Source organism: Pituophis catenifer, unplaced genomic scaffold (assembly GCF_029215685.1).
Source record: "Pituophis catenifer annectens isolate HBS135680 unplaced genomic scaffold, rPitCat1.0.hap2 SCAF_17, whole genome shotgun sequence".
NCBI classification, from domain to species: Eukaryota; Metazoa; Chordata; class Lepidosauria; order Squamata; family Colubridae; genus Pituophis; species Pituophis catenifer.
This window is the reverse complement of record NW_027256897.1, coordinates 6,750,974-6,763,294: the sequence shown is the minus strand read 5'-3', so window position 1 is coordinate 6,763,294 and position 12,321 is coordinate 6,750,974.

The following is a 12,321-nucleotide window of genomic DNA, read 5'->3' as shown; positions in this document are numbered from 1 at the left end:
TCCTGGGGTCCGTTTTTGCATTTGGTTTAAAAAAACAAATTGGCTTCAAAAAACTTTTTTTTCCTGGGCAGCATTTTTCCTGACCGCGGAGTCACGCGTTTTCTTCCCCAGGCACCAAAAAGGCTTGATTTTTTAAAAATGGGAGCAACACCATTTTTAGACATGGAATTTCATCCCAAAACTCATGCTGGGGTCCGTTTTTGCATTTGGTTTAAAAAAACAAATTGGCTTCAAAAAACTTTTTTTTCCTGGGCAGCATTTTTCCTGACCGCGGAGTCACGCGTTTTCTTCCCCAGGCACCAAAAAGGCTTGATTTTTTAAAAATGGGAGCAACACCATTTTTAGACATGGAATTTCATCCCAAAACTCATGCTGGTGTCCGTTTTTGCATTTGGTTTAAAAAAACAAATTGGCTTCAAAAAACTTTTTTTTCCTGGGCAGCATTTTTCCTGACCGCGGAGTCACGCGTTTTCTTCCCCAAGGACCCAAAAGGCTTGATTTTTTAAAAGTGGGAGCAACACCATTTTTAGACATGGAATTTCATCCCGAAACTCATCCTGGGGTCCGTTTTTGCATTTGGTTTAAAGAAACAAATTGGCTTCAAAAAACTTTTTTTTCCTGGGCAGCATTTTTCCTGACCGCGGAGTCACGCGTTTTCTTCCCCAGGCACCAAAAAGGCTTGATTTTTTAAAAATGGGAGCAACACCATTTTTAGACATGGAATTTCATCCCAAAACTCATGCTGGGGTCCGTTTTTGCATTTGGTTTAAAAAAACAATTTGGCTTCAAAAAACTTTTTTTTCCTGGGCAGCATTTTTCCTGACCGCGGAGTCACGCGTTTTCTTCCCCAAGGACCCAAAAGGCTTGATTTTTAAAAAGTGGAAGCAACACCATTTTTAGACATGGAATTTCATCCCGAAACTCATCCTGGGGTCCGTTTTTGCATTTGGTTTAAAAAAACAAATTGGCTTCAAAAAACTTTTTTTTCCTGGGCATCATTTTTCCTCACCGCGGAGTCATGCGTTTTCTCCCCCAGGCACCAAAAAGGCTTGATTTTTTAAAAGTGGGAGCAACACCATTTTTAGACATGGAATTTCATCCCAAAACTCATCCTGGGGTCCGTTTTTGCATTTGCTTTAAAAAAACAAATTGGCTTCAAAAAACTTTTTTTTCCTGGGCAGCATTTTTCCTGACCGCGGAGTCACGCGTTTTCTTCCCCAGGCACCAAAAAGGCTTGATTTTTTAAAAATGGGAGCAACACCATTTTTAGACATGGAATTTCATCCCAAAACTCATGCTGGGGTCCGTTTTTGCATTTGGTTTAAAAAAACAAATTGGCTTCAAAAAACTTTTTTTTCCTGGGCAGCATTTTTCCTGACCACGGAGTCACGCGTTTTCTTCCCGAAGGACCCAAAAGGCTTGATTTTTAAAAAGTGGAAGCAACACCATTTTTAGACATGGAATTTCATCCTGAAACTCATCCTGGGGTCCGTTTTTGCATTTGGTTTAAAAAAACAAATTGGCTTCAAAAAACTTTTTTTTCCTGGGCAGCATTTTTCCTGACCGCGGAGTCACGCGTTTTCTTCCCCAGGCACCAAAAAGGCTTGATTTTTTAAAAGTGGGAGCAACACCATTTTTAGACATGGAATTTCATCCCAAAACTCATCCTGGGGTCCGTTTTTGCATTTGGTTTAAAGAAACAAATTGGCTTCAAAAAACTTTTTTTTCCTGGGCAGCATTTTTCCTGACCGCGGAGTCACGCGTTTTCTTCCCCAGGCACCAAAAAGGCTTGATTTTTAAAAAGTGGGACCAACACCATTTTTAAACATGGAATTTCATCCCAAAACTCATGCTGGGGTCCGTTTTTGCATTTGGTTTTCAAAAACAAATTGTGCTTCAAAAAACATTTTTTTCCTGGGCAGCATTTTTCCTGACCGGGGAGTCACGCGTTTCCTTCCCCAGGCACCAAAAAGGCTTGATTTCTAAAAAGTGGGAGCAACACCATTTTTAGACATGGAATTTCATTCCAAAACTCATCCTGGGGTCCGTTTTTGCATTTGGTTTAAAAAAACAAATTGGCTTCAAAAAACTTTTTTTTCCTGGGCAGCATTTTTCCTGACCGCGGAGTCACGCGTTTTCTTCCCCAGGCACCAAAAAGGCTTGATTTTTTAAAAATGGGAGCAACACCATTTTTAGACATGGAATTTCATCCCAAAACTCATGCTGGGGTCCGTTTTTGCATTTGGTTTAAAAAAACAAATTGGCTTCAAAAAACTTTTTTTTCCTGGGCAGCATTTTTCCTGACCGCGGAGTCACGCGTTTTCTTCCCCAGGCACCAAAAAGGCTTGATTTTTTAAAAATGGGAGCAACACCATTTTTAGACATGGAATTTCATCCCAAAACTCATGCTGGTGTCCGTTTTTGCATTTGGTTTAAAAAAACAAATTGGCTTCAAAAAACTTTTTTTTCCTGGGCAGCATTTTTCCTGACCGCGGAGTCACGCGTTTTCTTCCCCAAGGACCCAAAAGGCTTGATTTTTTAAAAGTGGGAGCAACACCATTTTTAGACATGGAATTTCATCCCGAAACTCATCCTGGGGTCCGTTTTTGCATTTGGTTTAAAGAAACAAATTGGCTTCAAAAAACTTTTTTTTCCTGGGCAGCATTTTTCCTGACCGCGGAGTCACGCGTTTTCTTCCCCAGGCACCAAAAAGGCTTGATTTTTTAAAAATGGGAGCAACACCATTTTTAGACATGGAATTTCATCCCAAAACTCATGCTGGGGTCCGTTTTTGCATTTGGTTTAAAAAAACAATTTGGCTTCAAAAAACTTTTTTTTCCTGGGCAGCATTTTTCCTGACCGCGGAGTCATGCGTTTTCTTCCCCAAGGACCCAAAAGGCTTGATTTTTAAAAAGTGGAAGCAACACCATTTTTAGACATGGAATTTCATCCCGAAACTCATCCTGGGGTCCGTTTTTGCATTTGGTTTAAAAAAACAAATTGGCTTCAAAAAACTTTTTTTTCCTGGGCATCATTTTTCCTCACCGCGGAGTCATGCGTTTTCTCCCCCAGGCACCAAAAAGGCTTGATTTTTTAAAAGTGGGAGCAACACCATTTTTAGACATGGAATTTCATCCCAAAACTCATCCTGGGGTCCGTTTTTGCATTTGCTTTAAAAAAACAAATTGGCTTCAAAAAACTTTTTTTTCCTGGGCAGCATTTTTCCTGACCGCGGAGTCACGCGTTTTCTTCCCCAGGCACCAAAAAGGCTTGATTTTTAAAAAGTGGGAGCAACACCATTTTTAGACATGGAATTTCATCCCAAAACTCATGCTGGGGTCTGTTTTTGCATTTGGTTTAAAAAAACAAATTGTGCTTCAAAAAACATTTTTTTCCTGGGCAGCATTTTTCCTGACCGGGGAGTCACGCGTTTCCTTCCCCAGGCACCAAAAAGGCTTGATTTCTAAAAAGTGGGAGCAACACCATTTTTAGACATGGAATTTCATTCCAAAACTCATCCTGGGGTCCGTTTTTGCATTTGGTTTAAAAAAACAAATTGGCTTCAAAAAACTTTTTTTTCCTGGGCAGCATTTTTCCTGACCGCAGAGTCATGCGTTTTCTCCCCCAGGCACCAAAAAGGCTTGATTTTTTAAAAGTGGGAGCAACACCATTTTTAGACATGGAATTTCATCCCAAAACTCATCCTGGGGTCCGTTTTTGCATTTGCTTTAAAAAAACAAATTGGCTTCAAAAAACTTTTTTTTCCTGGGCAGCATTTTTCCTGACCGCGGAGTCACGCGTTTTCTTCCCCAGGCACCAAAAAGGCTTGATTTTTAAAAAGTGGGAGGAACACCATTTTTAGACATGGAATTTCATCCCAAAACTCATGCTGGGGTCCGTTTTTGCATTTGGTTTAAAAAAACAAATTGTGCTTCAAAAAACATTTTTTTCCTGGGCAGCATTTTTCCTGACCGGGGAGTCACGCGTTTCCTTCCCCAGGCACCAAAAAGGCTTGATTTCTAAAAAGTGGGAGCAACACCATTTTTAGACATGGAATTTCATTCCAAAACTCATCCTGGGGTCCGTTTTTGCATTTGGTTTAAAAAAACAAATTGGCTTCAAAAAACTTTTTTTTCCTGGGCAGCATTTTTCCTGACCGCAGAGTCACGCGTTTTCTTCCCCAGGCACCAAAAAGGCTTGATTTTTTAAAAATGGGAGCAACACCATTTTTAGACATGGAATTTCATCCCAAAACTCATGCTGGGGTCCGTTTTTGCATTTGGTTTAAAAAAACAAATTGGCTTCAAAAAACTTTTTTTTCCTGGGCAGCATTTTTCCTGACCGCGGAGTCACGCGTTTTCTTCCCCAGGCACCAAAAAGGCTTGATTTCTAAAAAGTGGGAGCAACACCATTTTTAGGCATGGAATTTCATCCTGAAACTCATCCTGGGGTCCGTCTTTGCATTTGGTTTAAAAAAACAAATTGGCTTCAAAAAACTTTTTTTTCCTGGGCAGCATTTTTCCTGACCGCGGAGTGACGCGTTTTCTTCCCCAGGCACCAAAAAGTCTTGATTTTTTAAAAATGGTAGCAACACCATTTTTAGACATGGAATTTCATCCCAAAACTCATGCTGGGGTCCGTTTTTGCATTTGGTTTAAAAAAACAAATTGGCTTCAAAAAACATTTTTTTCCTGGGCAGCATTTTTCCTGACCGCGGAGTCACGCGTTTTCTTCCCCAAGCACCAAAAAGGCTTGATTTTTAAAAAGTGGGAGCAACACCATTTTTAGACATGGAATTTCATCCCAAAACTCATGCTGGGGTCCGTTTTTGCATTTGGTTTAAAAAAACAAATTGGCTTCAAAAAACATTTTTTTCCTGGGCAGCATTTTTCCTGACCGCGGAGTCACGCGTTTTCTTCCCCAAGCACCAAAAAGGCTTGATTTTTTAAAAATGGTAGCAACACCATTTTTAGACATGGAATTTCATTCCAAAACTCATCCTGGGGTCCGTTTTTGCATTTGCTTTAAAAAAACAAATTGGCTTCAAAAAACTTTTTTTTCCTGGGCAGCATTTTTCCTGACCGCGGAGTCACGCGTTTTCTTCCCCAGGCACCAAAAAGGCTTGATTTTTAAAAACTGGGAGGAACACCATTTTTAGACATGGAATTTCATCCCAAAACTCATGCTGGGGTCCGTTTTTGCATTTGGTTTAAAAAAACAAATTGTGCTTCAAAAAACATTTTTTTCCTGGGCAGCATTTTTCCTGACCGGGGAGTCACGCGTTTCCTTCCCCAGGCACCAAAAAGGCTTGATTTCTAAAAAGTGGGAGCAACACCATTTTTAGACATGGAATTTCATTCCAAAACTCATCCTGGGGTCCGTTTTTGCATTTGGTTTAAAAAAACAAATTGGCTTCAAAAAACTTTTTTTTCCTGGGCAGCATTTTTCCTGACCGCAGAGTCACGCGTTTTCTTCCCCAGGCACCAAAAAGGCTTGATTTTTTAAAAATGGGAGCAACACCATTTTTAGACATGGAATTTCATCCCAAAACTCATGCTGGGGTCCGTTTTTGCATTTGGTTTAAAAAAACAAATTGGCTTCAAAAAACTTTTTTTTCCTGGGCAGCATTTTTCCTGACCGCGGAGTCACGCGTTTTCTTCCCCAGGCACCAAAAAGGCTTGATTTCTAAAAACTGGGAGCAACACCATTTTTAGGCATGGAATTTCATCCTGAAACTCATCCTGGGGTCCGTCTTTGCATTTGGTTTAAAAAAACAAATTGGCTTCAAAAAACTTTTTTTTCCTGGGCAGCATTTTTCCTGACCGCGGAGTGACGCGTTTTCTTCCCCAGGCACCAAAAAGTCTTGATTTTTTAAAAATGGTAGCAACACCATTTTTAGACATGGAATTTCATCCCAAAACTCATGCTGGGGTCCGTTTTTGCATTTGGTTTAAAAAAACAAATTGGCTTCAAAAAACTTTTTTTTCCTGGGCAGCATTTTTCCTGACCGCGGAGTCACGCGTTTTCTTCCCCAAGCACCAAAAAGGCTTGATTTTTAAAAAGTGGGAGCAACACCATTTTTAGACATGGAATTTCATCCCAAAACTCATGCTGGGGTCCGTTTTTGCATTTGGTTTAAAAAAACAAATTGGCTTCAAAAAACATTTTTTTCCTGGGCAGCATTTTTCCTGACCGCGGAGTCACGCGTTTTCTTCCCCAAGCACCAAAAAGGCTTGATTTTTTAAAAATGGTAGCAACACCATTTTTAGACATGGAATTTCATTCCAAAACTCATCCTGGGGTCCGTTTTTGCATTTGCTTTAAAAAAACAAATTGGCTTCAAAAAACTTTTTTTTCCTGGGCAGCATTTTTCCTGACCGCGGAGTCACGCGTTTTCTTCCCCAGGCACCAAAAAGGCTTGATTTTTAAAAAGTGGGAGGAACACCATTTTTAGACATGGAATTTCATCCCAAAACTCATGCTGGGGTCCGTTTTTGCATTTGGTTTAAAAAAACAAATTGTGCTTCAAAAAACATTTTTTTCCTGGGCAGCATTTTTCCTGACCGGGGAGTCACGCGTTTCCTTCCCCAGGCACCAAAAAGGCTTGATTTCTAAAAAGTGGGAGCAACACCATTTTTAGACATGGAATTTCATTCCAAAACTCATCCTGGGGTCCGTTTTTGCATTTGGTTTAAAAAAACAAATTGGCTTCAAAAAACTTTTTTTTCCTGGGCAGCATTTTTCCTGACCGCAGAGTCACGCGTTTTCTTCCCCAGGCACCAAAAAGGCTTGATTTTTTAAAAATGGGAGCAACACCATTTTTAGACATGGAATTTCATCCCAAAACTCATGCTGGGGTCCGTTTTTGCATTTGGTTTAAAAAAACAAATTGGCTTCAAAAAACTTTTTTTTCCTGGGCAGCATTTTTCCTGACCGCGGAGTCACGCGTTTTCTTCCCCAGGCACCAAAAAGGCTTGATTTTTAAAAAGTGGGAGGAACACCATTTTTAGACATGGAATTTCATCCCAAAATTCATCCTGGGGTTCGTTTTTGCATTTGGTTTTCAAAAACAAATTGTGCTTCAAAAAACTTTTTTTTCCTGGGCAGCATTTTTCCTGACCGGGGAGTCACGCGTTTCCTTCCCCAGGCACCAAAAAGGCTTGATTTTTTAAAAATGGAAGCAACACCATTTTTAGACATGGAATTTCATCCCAAAACTCATGCTGGGGTCCGTTTTTGCATTTGGTTTAAAAAAACAAATTGGCTTCAAAAAACATTTTTTTCCTGGGCAGCATTTTTCCTGACCGCGGAGTCACGCGTTTCCTTCCCCAGGCACCAAAAAGGCTTGATTTCTAAAAAGTGGGAGCAACACCATTTTTAGACATGGAATTTCATTCCAAAACTCATCCTGGGGTCCGTTTTTGCATTTGGTTTAAAAAAACAAATTGGCTTCAAAAAACTTTTTTTTCCTGGGCAGCATTTTTCCTGACCGCGGAGTCACGCGTTTTCTTCCCCAAGCACCAAAAAGGCTTGATTTTTAAAAAGTGGGAGCAACACCATTTTTAGACATGGAATTTCATCCCAAAACTCATGCTGGGGTCCGTTTTTGCATTTGGTTTAAAAAAACAAATTGGCTTCAAAAAACATTTTTTCCTGGGCAGCATTTTTCCTGACCGCGGAGTCACGCGTTTCCTTCCCCAGGCACCAAAAAGGCTTGATTTCTAAAAAGTGGGAGCAACACCATTTTTAGACATGGAATTTCATTCCAAAACTCATCCTGGGGTCTGTTTTTGCATTTGGTTTAAAAAAACAAATTGGCTTCAAAAAACTTTTTTTTCCTGGGCAGCATTTTTCCTGACCGCGGAGTCACGCGTTTTCTTCCCCAGGCACCAAAAAGGCTTGATTTTTTAAAAATGGGTGCAACACCATTTTTAGACATGGAATTTCATCCCAAAACTCATGCTGGGGTCCGTTTTTGCATTTGGTTTAAAAAAATAAATTGGCTTCAAAAAACTTTTTTTTCCTGGGCAGCATTTTTCCTGACCGCGGAGTCACGCGTTTTCTTCCCCAGGCACCAAAAAGGCTTGATTTTTAAAAAGTGGGAGGAACACCATTTTTAGACATGGAATTTCATCCCAAAACTCATGCTGGGGTCCGTTTTTGCATTTGGTTTAAAAAAACAAATTGTGCTTCAAAAAACATTTTTTTCCTGGGCAGCATTTTTCCTGACCGGGGAGTCACGCGTTTCCTTCCCCAGGCACCAAAAAGGCTTGATTTCTAAAAAGTGGGAGCAACACCATTTTTAGACATGGAATTTCATTCCAAAACTCATCCTGGGGTCCGTTTTTGCATTTGGTTTAAAAAAACAAATTGGCTTCAAAAAACTTTTTTTTCCTGGGCAGCATTTTTCCTGACCGCAGAGTCACGCGTTTTCTTCCCCAGGCACCAAAAAGGCTTGATTTTTTAAAAATGGGAGCAACACCATTTTTAGACATGGAATTTCATCCCAAAACTCATGCTGGGGTCCGTTTTTGCATTTGGTTTAAAAAAACAAATTGGCTTCAAAAAACTTTTTTTTCCTGGGCAGCATTTTTCCTGACCGCGGAGTCACGCGTTTTCTTCCCCAGGCACCAAAAAGGCTTGATTTTTAAAAAGTGGGAGGAACACCATTTTTAGACATGGAATTTCATCCCAAAATTCATCCTGGGGTTCGTTTTTGCATTTGGTTTTCAAAAACAAATTGTGCTTCAAAAAACTTTTTTTTCCTGGGCAGCATTTTTCCTGACCGGGGAGTCACGCGTTTCCTTCCCCAGGCACCAAAAAGGCTTGATTTTTTAAAAATGGAAGCAACACCATTTTTAGACATGGAATTTCATCCCAAAACTCATGCTGGGGTCCGTTTTTGCATTTGGTTTAAAAAAACAAATTGGCTTCAAAAAACATTTTTTTCCTGGGCAGCATTTTTCCTGACCGCGGAGTCACGCGTTTCCTTCCCCAGGCACCAAAAAGGCTTGATTTCTAAAAAGTGGGAGCAACACCATTTTTAGACATGGAATTTCATTCCAAAACTCATCCTGGGGTCCGTTTTTGCATTTGGTTTAAAAAAACAAATTGGCTTCAAAAAACTTTTTTTTCCTGGGCAGCATTTTTCCTGACCGCGGAGTCACGCGTTTTCTTCCCCAAGCACCAAAAAGGCTTGATTTTTAAAAAGTGGGAGCAACACCATTTTTAGACATGGAATTTCATCCCAAAACTCATGCTGGGGTCCGTTTTTGCATTTGGTTTAAAAAAACAAATTGGCTTCAAAAAACATTTTTTCCTGGGCAGCATTTTTCCTGACCGCGGAGTCACGCGTTTCCTTCCCCAGGCACCAAAAAGGCTTGATTTCTAAAAAGTGGGAGCAACACCATTTTTAGACATGGAATTTCATTCCAAAACTCATCCTGGGGTCTGTTTTTGCATTTGGTTTAAAAAAACAAATTGGCTTCAAAAAACTTTTTTTTCCTGGGCAGCATTTTTCCTGACCGCGGAGTCACGCGTTTTCTTCCCCAGGCACCAAAAAGGCTTGATTTTTTAAAAATGGGTGCAACACCATTTTTAGACATGGAATTTCATCCCAAAACTCATGCTGGGGTCCGTTTTTGCATTTGGTTTAAAAAAATAAATTGGCTTCAAAAAACTTTTTTTTCCTGGGCAGCATTTTTCCTGACCGCAGAGTCACGCGTTTTCTTCCCCAGGCACCAAAAAGGCTTGTTTTCTAAAAAGTGGGAGCAACACCATTTTTAGACATGGAATTTCATCCTGAAACTCATGCTGGGGTCCGTTTTTGCATTTGGTTTAAAAAAACAAATTGGCTTCAAAAAACTTTTTTTTCCTGGGCAGCATTTTTCCTGACCGCGGAGTCACGCGTTTTCTTCCCCAGGCACCAAAAAGGCTTGATTTTTTAAAAGTGGGAGCAACACCATTTTTAGACATGGAATTTCATCCCAAAAGTCATCCTGGGGTCCGTTTTTGCATTTGGTTTAAAGAAACAAATTGGCTTCAAAAAACTTTTTTTTCCTGGGCAGCATTTTTCCTGACCGCGGAGTCACGCGTTTTCTTCCCCAGGCACCAAAAAGGCTTGATTTTTAAAAAGTGGGAACAACACCATTTTTAGACATGGAATTTCATCCCAAAACTCATGCTGGGGTCCGTTTTTGCATTTGGTTTAAAAAAACAAATTGGTTTCAAAAAACTTTTTTTTCCTGGGCAGCATTTTTCCTGACCGCGGAGTCACGCGTTTTCTTCCCCAGGCACCAAAAAGGCTTGATTTCTAAAAAGTGGGAGCAACACCATTTTTAGACATGGAATTTCATCCCAAAACTCATCCTGGGGTCCGTTTTTGCATTTGGTTTAAAAAAACAAATTCTGCTTCAAAAAACTTTTTTTTCCTGGGCAGCATTTTTCCTGACCGGGGAGTCACGCGTTTCCTTCCCCAGGCACCAAAAAGGCTTGATTTCTAAAAAGTGGGAGCAACACCATTTTTAGACATGGAATTTCATCGGGAAACTCATCCTGGTGTCTGTTTTTGCATTTGGTTTAAAGAAACTAATTTTGCCTTCAAAAAACATTTTGGTTCCTGGACAGCATTTTTCCTGACCGTGGAGTAAAGCCTTTTCTTCTCCTGGCACCAAAAAGGCTTGATTTTTAAAAAGTTGAAGCAACACCAGTTTTAGACATGGAATTTCATCGGGAAACTCATCCTGGTGTCTGTTTTTTGGATTTGGTTTCAAGAAACAAATTTTGGCTTCAAAAAACATTTTGGTTCCTGGACAGCATTTTTCCTGACCGTGGAGTAAAGCCTTTTCTTCTCCTGGCACCAAAAAGGCTTGATTTTTAAAAAGTGGAGGCAACACGATTTTTAGACATGGAATTTCATCTGGAAACTCATCCTGGTGGCTTTTTTTGCATTTGGTTTCAAAAAAAAATTGGCTTCAAGAAACATTTTGGTTCCTGGACAGCATTTTTCCTGACCGTGGAGTAAACCGTTTTCTTCTCCTGGCACCAAAAGGCTTGATTTTTAAAAAGTTGAAGCAACACCATTTTTAGACATGGAATTTCATCGGGAAACTCATCCTGGTGTCTGTTTTTGCATTTGGTTTAAAGAAACAAATTTTGGCTTCAAAAAACATTTTGGTTCCTGGGCAGCATTTTTCCTGACCGTGGAGTAAAGCCTTTTCTTCTCCTGGCACCAAAAAGGCTTGATTTTTAAAAAGTTGAAGCAACACCATTTTTAGACATGGAATTTCATCCTGAAAGTCATCTTGGTGTCCGTATTTGCATTTGGTTTCAAAAAAAAAAATTTGGCTTCAAGAAACATTTTGGTTCCTAGACAGCATTTTTCCTGACCGTGGAGTAAACCCTTTTCTTCTCCTGGCACCAAAAGGCTTGATTTTTAAAAAGTTGAAGCAACACCATTTTTAGACATGGAATTTCATCGGGAAACTCATCCTGGTGTCTGTTTTTGCATTTGGTTTAAAGAAACAAATTTTGGCTTCAAAAAACATTTTGGTTCCTGGACAGCATTTTTCCTGACCGTGGAGTAAAGCCTTTTCTTCTCCTGGCACCAAAAAGGCTTGATTTTTAAAAAGTGGAAGCAACACCATTTTTAGACATGGAATTTCATCCTGAAACTCATCCTGGTGTCCGTTTTTGCATTTGGTTTCAAAAAAAAAAATTTGGCTTCAAGAAACATTTTGGTTCCTAGACAGCATTTTTCCTGACCGTGGAGTAAAGCCTTTTCTTCTCCTGGCACCAAAAAGGCTTGATTTTTAAAAAGTGGAAGCAACACCATTTTTAGACATGGAATTTCATCGGGAAACTCATCCTGGTGGCTGTTTTTGCATTTGGTTTCAAAAAAAAATTGGCTTCAAGAAACATTTTGGTTCCTGGACAGCATTTTTCCTGACCGTGGAGTAAATCGTTTTCTTCTCCTGGCACCAAAAGGCTTGATTTTTAAAAAGTTGAAGCAACACCATTTTTAGACATGGAATTTCATCGGGAAACTCATCCTGGTGTCTGTTTTTGCATTTGGTTTAAAGAAACAAATTTTGGCTTCAAAAAACATTTTGGTTCCTGGACAGCATTTTTCCTGACTGTGGAGTAAAGCCTTTTCTTCTCCTGGCACCAAAAAGGCTTGATTTTTAAAAAGTGGAAGCAACACCATTTTTAGACATGGAATTTCATCCTGAAACTCATCCTGGTGTCCGTTTTTGCATTTGGTTTCAAAAAAAAAAATTTGGCTTCAAGAAACATTTTGGTTCCTAGACAGCATTTTTCCTG